This window comes from Suricata suricatta, chromosome 1, assembly GCF_006229205.1.
Source record: "Suricata suricatta isolate VVHF042 chromosome 1, meerkat_22Aug2017_6uvM2_HiC, whole genome shotgun sequence".
NCBI classification, from domain to species: domain Eukaryota; kingdom Metazoa; phylum Chordata; class Mammalia; order Carnivora; family Herpestidae; genus Suricata; species Suricata suricatta.
The window spans coordinates 186,892,637-186,900,212 of record NC_043700.1 but is presented as its reverse complement, the minus strand read 5'-3'; positions in this window follow the sequence as shown (position 1 = coordinate 186,900,212).

The window sequence follows — 7,576 nt, the reverse complement described above, 5'->3', positions numbered from 1 at the left end:
TAAAGTCAAAGTCCAAAATCCTACATGTGGCCTGCCGATATTGGGCTCAAACAGAGACTTCCTTACAAGCAACAAAGACTGACTCATGCTGACATAGGTGAGGGATTATTGAAGGGTTTTCAAGGGATCACCGAACAAGGAGAGGTGAGGACAAGATGGGGAGATGGAAGTCAGGAAGAGCTGACTCTCAAGGACTGAAGCAGAGATCAAACATAGGCATGGGCTGGTCTGCTCAGACCACCACGGCAATGACAATGACCTCTGTTCTCATATGATTGCATTGCTCTCTCTCAAGATCCAAATCCCAGCATTGAATGTCAATTTGCTAAGCCTCATCCATGTGCCAGCCTCCTGTTGACCCAAGCCAGGACTAGAAATGCTGTGGTTGCTTTTCCTTTTCTAGTGAAGGGCAAGTGCTTCTCCCCATGACTCTAGGGAACAGAGGTTTTCCAATGAGAGGCTGCAGATAGCAGGCAGGGGAGGTCCGTTATCAGAGAAGTTAAAATTGGTAAATATCCACTATGCCATTGCTCCTAGCTTTTGACAATGCAAATATTTGGAGAAAAAGGTAAACACATGACTCTCAAGGACTTTCTTGGAATTAATGACAGCAAATGGCCTTCTCTTCTCTCCTCTTCTCTTGCCTTTTGTCTTGTCTTATATTCTCTCCTCTTCTCCCTTCCCTTCTCATTTTTCTCTTTCTCCTCCCACCCTTTTCCTTTTACTGTAATTGATGTTCTATTGCTCAGTATTAGGGAAGTTCTAGACCTTTGGAGGAAGAGATGGAAAAGTAATATTCTGAATCATAAAAAAAGATTAGAAGTTCTGTTTATGAAAGTTGATGAATTAAAACTGCCAAAAGGTAATTGTGTATTCGGGTCAACTTGGGATCCTTCTCTTCATCCACAGCACACCAATATTGATTTAAAGTAGGTCCTTCTGAGCTGCCTGGGTGGCTTAGCTAGTTAAGCATCAGACTCTTGATTTCAGCTCAGGTCATGATCTCAAGGTCTTGCAATTGAGCCCCATGTGTGAAGCCTATTTAAATTCTCTCTCCTTCTCCCTCTGACCCTCCCCTACTTGTGGTCTCTCTCTCTCTCTCTCTCTCTCTCTCAACAAACAAACAAACAAATAAAATAGGTCCTTAGAATTTGAAGGCACTCATAATATATAACTTAAACATTACCTTATCACTTTTCCTCTGTAAGAAAACAGTCCAAAATAATTGAGGGAACTGTTTCTACAGAAAAATGCTCATTCAGCTTTATTTATAACAGCCTTCAAATTGGAAACAAGCTAAATGGGATGAATATCTATATGATATGCTTACTTTCCGGTATGCTATGCTTACAAAGCATTTAAAATGTGTTTGTTAAAAAGCAAAGTGAAAAATCAGTGCATAAAATATAATCACAATTATATGGAAGAGATTAAAAATAAAACCTACCAAGTAAGAAGACACAGGAGTTAGACACACCTAACATTATGATGGAAATTACCTTTAGATGATAGGGTTATTGGCAATCAATCTAAAACATGTTTTTGTCACCTTTTGTGTTTCTTTAATTCCCAAACATTATACTTGGAGCATTCATATATTAACTTACACCCAAATTAAACACACTTCTGTTAACAACAGTAATAAAAGTGCTTACATTTTGCACATGGGATCTTGAGAGATAGACCCCCTCTTGCTGAGGTCACCAAAGACATCAGAACCTATAAACAAGTCCAACAGGCATGTTCTGCCCTCATTTTACTAAGACCTCCAGCAATAACTCACATGGTTAATCAGTCATTCTTGACACTCTGTCTACTATTTTCTGAAATACCATTTTCTCCTGGGAACGTGCTTGCTTTCTCTTTCCATTGTTGACTCCTTTGCCTCTTCCTCAGTTCCCTCAACTGTTCTTCCTCCTCTCCTGAAACTTGAAATATTAAATTCCCTCTCATGAATGCCTTCTTTGGTTACTGAAGCAATTTTTTCCACTCCTGCTCCATTATAGCACCTTGTTGATTTATGGGTCCAGCCCTCCTTCTTTTGTGACTGCTGCCCTGTTTACTTAACATCTCCATTAAAATATCTCTCAGATCTTTAAGACTTACTTTCCAAATGGAATTCCTTGTTTTTCACATTATGTCATAGAGACAGAATGAAGACTCCTGGGTCAGTCGATATACCAACATTAGTGAAATGTGATCTTCCAATGTTTTTAATTTAAAAATGAATTAAAATAGAAGTTTTAATATTTTCTTCCTGAATTTTAATGACTCGTTTTGGTTCTCCGCTAAAGTATATTTAATCCCTCTCACAAAAAGTGTTTGCATGTCCCAAAATTATAAATAATTTTCTTCTTTGACTTAAGATTCTGATTCTTTTAAAATTAGAAAATGAGACAAATTCTAGGCCTCACAGAGACTTGGACAATAAAATAAGGTCTTAGGTTGGACATTGCCCACTCACTTCCACATCACGGGGAGAACAATACAGGACATTTTGACTTCAATCAGTGACTACGCCAAAGTATTTTGGGGGTAAAAAAGTAATTGGTCTTAATAAGGAACATATAAAGGTATTTCTTTAAAAATTTTTTTTTAACATTTTTATTTATTATTGAGAGACAGAGCATGAGCATGGGAAGGGCAGAGAGAGAGGGAGACACAGAATCCGAAACAGGCTGCAGGCTCTGAACTGTCAGCACAGAGCCTAATATGGGGCTTGAACTCACAAACAGTGAGATCATGAGCTGAGCCAAAGTCAGATGCTTAACCAACTGAGCCATCCAGGAGCCCCTAAAACTATTTCTTTTCTTTTTTTTTAATTTTTGTATTATTTTTTTATGTCTTTTTTATTGTGAGAGAGAGAGAGACAGAGAGTGAACAAGGGAGGGGCAGAGAAAGAGGGAGACACAGAATCAGAAGCAGGCTTCACGCTCTGAGCTGTCAGTCAAGCAGTGGGGCTTGAACCCATGGACTGTGAGATCATGACCTGAGCTGACATTGGATGCTTAACCAACTGAATCACCTAGGTGCCTCTAAAACTATTTCTTTATTGGAGTGACTTCAATGGTAAAACCCCTCTATTCTTTTTTTTTAATTTGCTTTTTACATTTATGCATTTTTGAGAGACAGAGAGAGGCAGAGCACAAGTGGGAGAGGGGCAGAGGGAGAATGAGACACAGAAACCGAATCAGGCTCCAGACTCTGAGCTGTCAGCACAGAGGTTGGCTCAGGGCTTGAACTCACAAACCGTGAGATCCTGACCTGAGTTGAGGTCGGATGCTTAACCAAGTGAGCCACCCCGGTGCCCCATATTCTTTAATAGCAAAATCATCCAACATGGCATCATGATTTTAGACAGATTTTTGGTATAGGAAGTCCGTGACACACCTATTCAAGTTCTAGCAGTACATCCAGAGATGTAATTATCTTCATGGGTTTATTAATTTCATGTTCCTTTTTCTTCCAAATGATGAGGTATTGGAGTGGTGGGGGTTCAGAGCTAATAGCCAAGAAAGAATTCTTGAAGCTGTCATTGGTGCCAAAAAAAGGTGATTGTATTGAACCACTGGGGACAGAACTCCTGGGCAGAAAGAGCTGCCCAGGGGTTGTCAGGAGTGACTAGTTGTATACTATGGAGTTGGGGGAGGTGAAGGCAAAAGAGAGGCCTACAGAAGGACTTTGATATGCGAAAGTGGACTCATAGGATGCCAGAGAACTTTCTGTGGTCATGTTAAGGTCCTTTTCTCTCTACTAGGGCATTAACATTAGGATGGTAGGGAGTTCCTGGAGAAATGATCTACTCTGTCTTTGCCTCAAGTCTTTGTCAATGGGCTGCTGGTCATAAGGAAGTTTAATTTTACCTGCCATTTCTTTCTTGCCTCTGTTCCCTACATCACCATGGAGGGAAGGGTGATATTAAGGCTCCAGGAAATGGAGTCTAGAGATTTCTGGAGATTAAGCTATTGATAAGATTGCCTTTTCCTTGTAGTGTACTAAGATATCCTTAAACTGTCCTGCACAACTGTGATCTCTATCAGTCTCTATCAGTCAACTATTTGTTTTCTTTCCTTTGCTTTGTTCTTGGATAGCCAGAAGTGTCTGAGGAATATCACACACATTCTACCTATGAGAGTAGGGGGTTGTTGTTAGCTTGAGCTTCGCCCTCAGCTTGCCTTATACGCCCTCATCTCAAAAGTAGAAGAAGATTTAATTACATGATGAGAGTTGATCTTGTGGGGGGTATAAAAGGGAATTTGAACCTAGATCTTTTAGAGGCTTGGAAGTTAAAATGTGATGCAGGTATCAGTGATTACCTGATTCATAAGCTCCATCCCTGAGATGAATCAGAATGAATCAGAATTCATCCCTAAATTAATCAGAATGTTCATTAAAAAATTTTTGTTAATGTTTTATTTGTTTTTGAGAGAGAGAGAGAGACAGTGTGAGCAGGGGAGGGTCAGAGAGAGAGGGAAACAGAATCTGAAGCAGGCTCCAGGTTCTGCGCTGTCAGCACAGAGCCTGATGCGGGGCTCAAACCCACAAACTGCGAGATCATGACCTGAGCCTAAGCCAGATCCTCAACTGACTGAGCCACCCAGGCGCACCAGAATCTTGATTTTTAACAAGACCTTGAGGCAATTCACTGGCACACTAACCTTTCAGAAGCAGTGTTCTAGAACTCTAAATATTTGGGCTTCTTAAAATCTAGCTTTCTGATGCCATCCCTGCTTTAAATTCTGTTTATAATAACCTTGGCTCTTCAGCTTTTACTTAATAAAAATTAGTTAATAAAAAATGTAAGCTTGGAAATTATTTATGGGATTTGGGGATAAGAAAACAACTCATTTACAATTGGGCAAAAGTTTGAACATCCATTTCACTGAAGAAAATATATGATGGTAAGTAAGCACATAAAAAGATGTACATCTTTAGTCATAAGGAGAATGCAAATTAAAACCAGTAAACAATGCCACTAGACACTCACTAGCATTGCTATAACAAACAACAACAATGACAATAATATCTGACAATAGTAAGTGTTGGTGAGGTCGTAGACTAGTACTCTGCTACATTGCAGGTGGGGATACTAAATGGTACAATCACTTTGGAAAACAGTTTGGCAATTTCTTACAAAGTTAAACACACACTCATTCCATGATTCAGCAATTCTACTCTGAAGTATTTACCCAAGGACATAAAATCCTAGGTCACACAGAACATGTGTAAATGTTTATAGCAGTTTCATTGGTTATCCAACACGTGGAAACAACCCAAATGTCCTTCAACTGATGAAGGCACAAGCCCTGGTCTATGTATACAATACAATGTCCCAGGGCCACAAACAAGAGCAAATTTCCCATATACACAACAACAGGGTCGAATCTCAAATACATTACATAACATGTGAATGAACAAAGCCAGCTTTCCACTTACATGACGTTGGGTAAGAGGCAAAGCTATAGGGATAAAGAATTGATGGTCACCAGGGTTACAGGGCGGGTGGAGTATTGAGATCCAAAGGGTTTGAATACAAAGCAGTTGCTGTGTGTTAATGGCTCTGTTGTGTATCCTGATTGTGGTGGTGGCTATACTGGCCTATGTCAGGTCTCATAAAACTCTACATGAAAGAATATACTTGAATGTGTGTTTATGAGAAATAGATTTACAAAAGTCATGCATCCTTTGCAGCGCATGCTTTTTGCTTTCAGCCATGCCAAAGAGACATCTCCCAAGCTAACCATGTTGAATGATGTCCTGTGAGGGCACCCGTGCTAGCTAGCCTGTGGCCCTTCCTCCCTCCCCACCCCTTCCACCATACTGCTGTGGAATGCAGACTGCTCAGCTTTGTTTGTTTTCATTCTATCCCCCTTTCTGAGCTGTGTTTTCCTCTTGTAAATAAGGCAAGACCTGGAACTCACAGGAGGACCTGGGAACATAGTGATTTGCATACTCTAATTAAACTGCTGTATCATGAGCTTTCTTTCTTTGGTTATACTGGAATGGAAACAAAGGTGTGCCTCTAATTCAGTTTGGAGTGTCGTCCCTGGGAACTGGCATGAATAAAATAAGCCAGGAAGGTCTGCGTGCCTTACAGCCGTAATGCAGCTGTGTGCTGCGTGACTTAAGGGCAGAGCACCTGGTGTCACAGTCCTTAGCGGACTGGCCTTTATCTCTGGTAAGTGGGGCCTTTCTGGTTGGGTCTCTTCCTGACAGGTGTGCAGGGAAAGATGAGAGCCTGGGCCATGGGTGAATGATTGCTTCTCATCCATGGAATTCATTTTCATATTTGAAATGCCGCATAATCTGGTGGTGGATAAAGCACTGAGTTGGAAATCCAGAATATGCAGACTTTGTGCGGACCTTGCTGCTGATACTTAGGTGAGCACCTTAACACCTTAATGCCTGAAATAACTCAGTGATTGGTAATTCGTAATAAAAATGCAGACAATTTACACATGGTTTAAGTTTATAAAGTGCTTTCACACGGTTTAATCCTTTTAATCTTCAGGCTCAGATGGGGAAAGAATGGCTGAGTGGCATTTGTGTTTGGTTTTAGAGGACCTGGGGTGTCTTGGCTCCACATTCACTCCATCAAGATCTTGGTTAATGAAGCAGATTTCATCCCAGACTTAATTCATGCCCAAACTACAGAATTTGATATCTGGCCTTTTCTCTTCCTTTCTTTTCTTTTCTTTTCTTTTTCTTTCTTTTTTTCTTAAAATACATTATAGATGAGTTAAGTGAGGTTTGGAGAGGGAAGAGAGTGGATAAAGGTAATTCAGCCTGTAAATTACATCCTTTGAAAATTAGGCCAGCGTCACCTAGGTGGCTCAGTCAGTAAAGCTTCCAATTTCGGCTCAGGTCATAATCTCATGGTTTGTGGGTTCAAGCCCTGCATCAGGGTCTGTGCCTACAGCTCAGAGCCTGGAGCTTGCTTTGGATTCTGTGCCTCTCTCTCTTTCTGCCCCACCTTTGCTTGTTCTCCGTCTTTCTCTGTCTCTCTTGAAAATTAAAAAAAATTAATAAAAAAATAAAATTAAGCCATAGACTTGGGAAATACACTCTATGGGACCCAATACAGAATACCATATTTATGGCACTCATAACATCTGTAAAAAAGGCTGAATTTGTATTTATACTGTCAGTTCAGAAAGGATAAATAGAGGCAATTTACCAGGTGCTCTAAATTCTTTAAAGTCAATGAAGTGATTACAAATGATGGCCAATGAAACATAGAAAGAAAATAAAAATAAAAAGAGACAGAATTTCAGTTGGGCTGGTGGGTTAAAATCTAGGTGAGGCACATTGAAGTAGAAATAAATTAAAACAAATTATTCATCCTAAAGCTAAATTAGTGGTACATTTGTGAACTTCATGACCTAGACTAGAAATAGGTTTTCCCCTTCTGTCCCTAGAGTGCTCTAGCAGTGGTGCCTTCCTGGGCCTGAGCTCTCATGTGGAGAGAACTGGCAAGGACACAGGACAGCCACCTCTCATTCTCTAGTCCTACATAGTTCTTTTCTTTTCTTTTCTTTTCATTTCTTTTCGTTTCGTTTCGTTTCTTTTCTTTTCT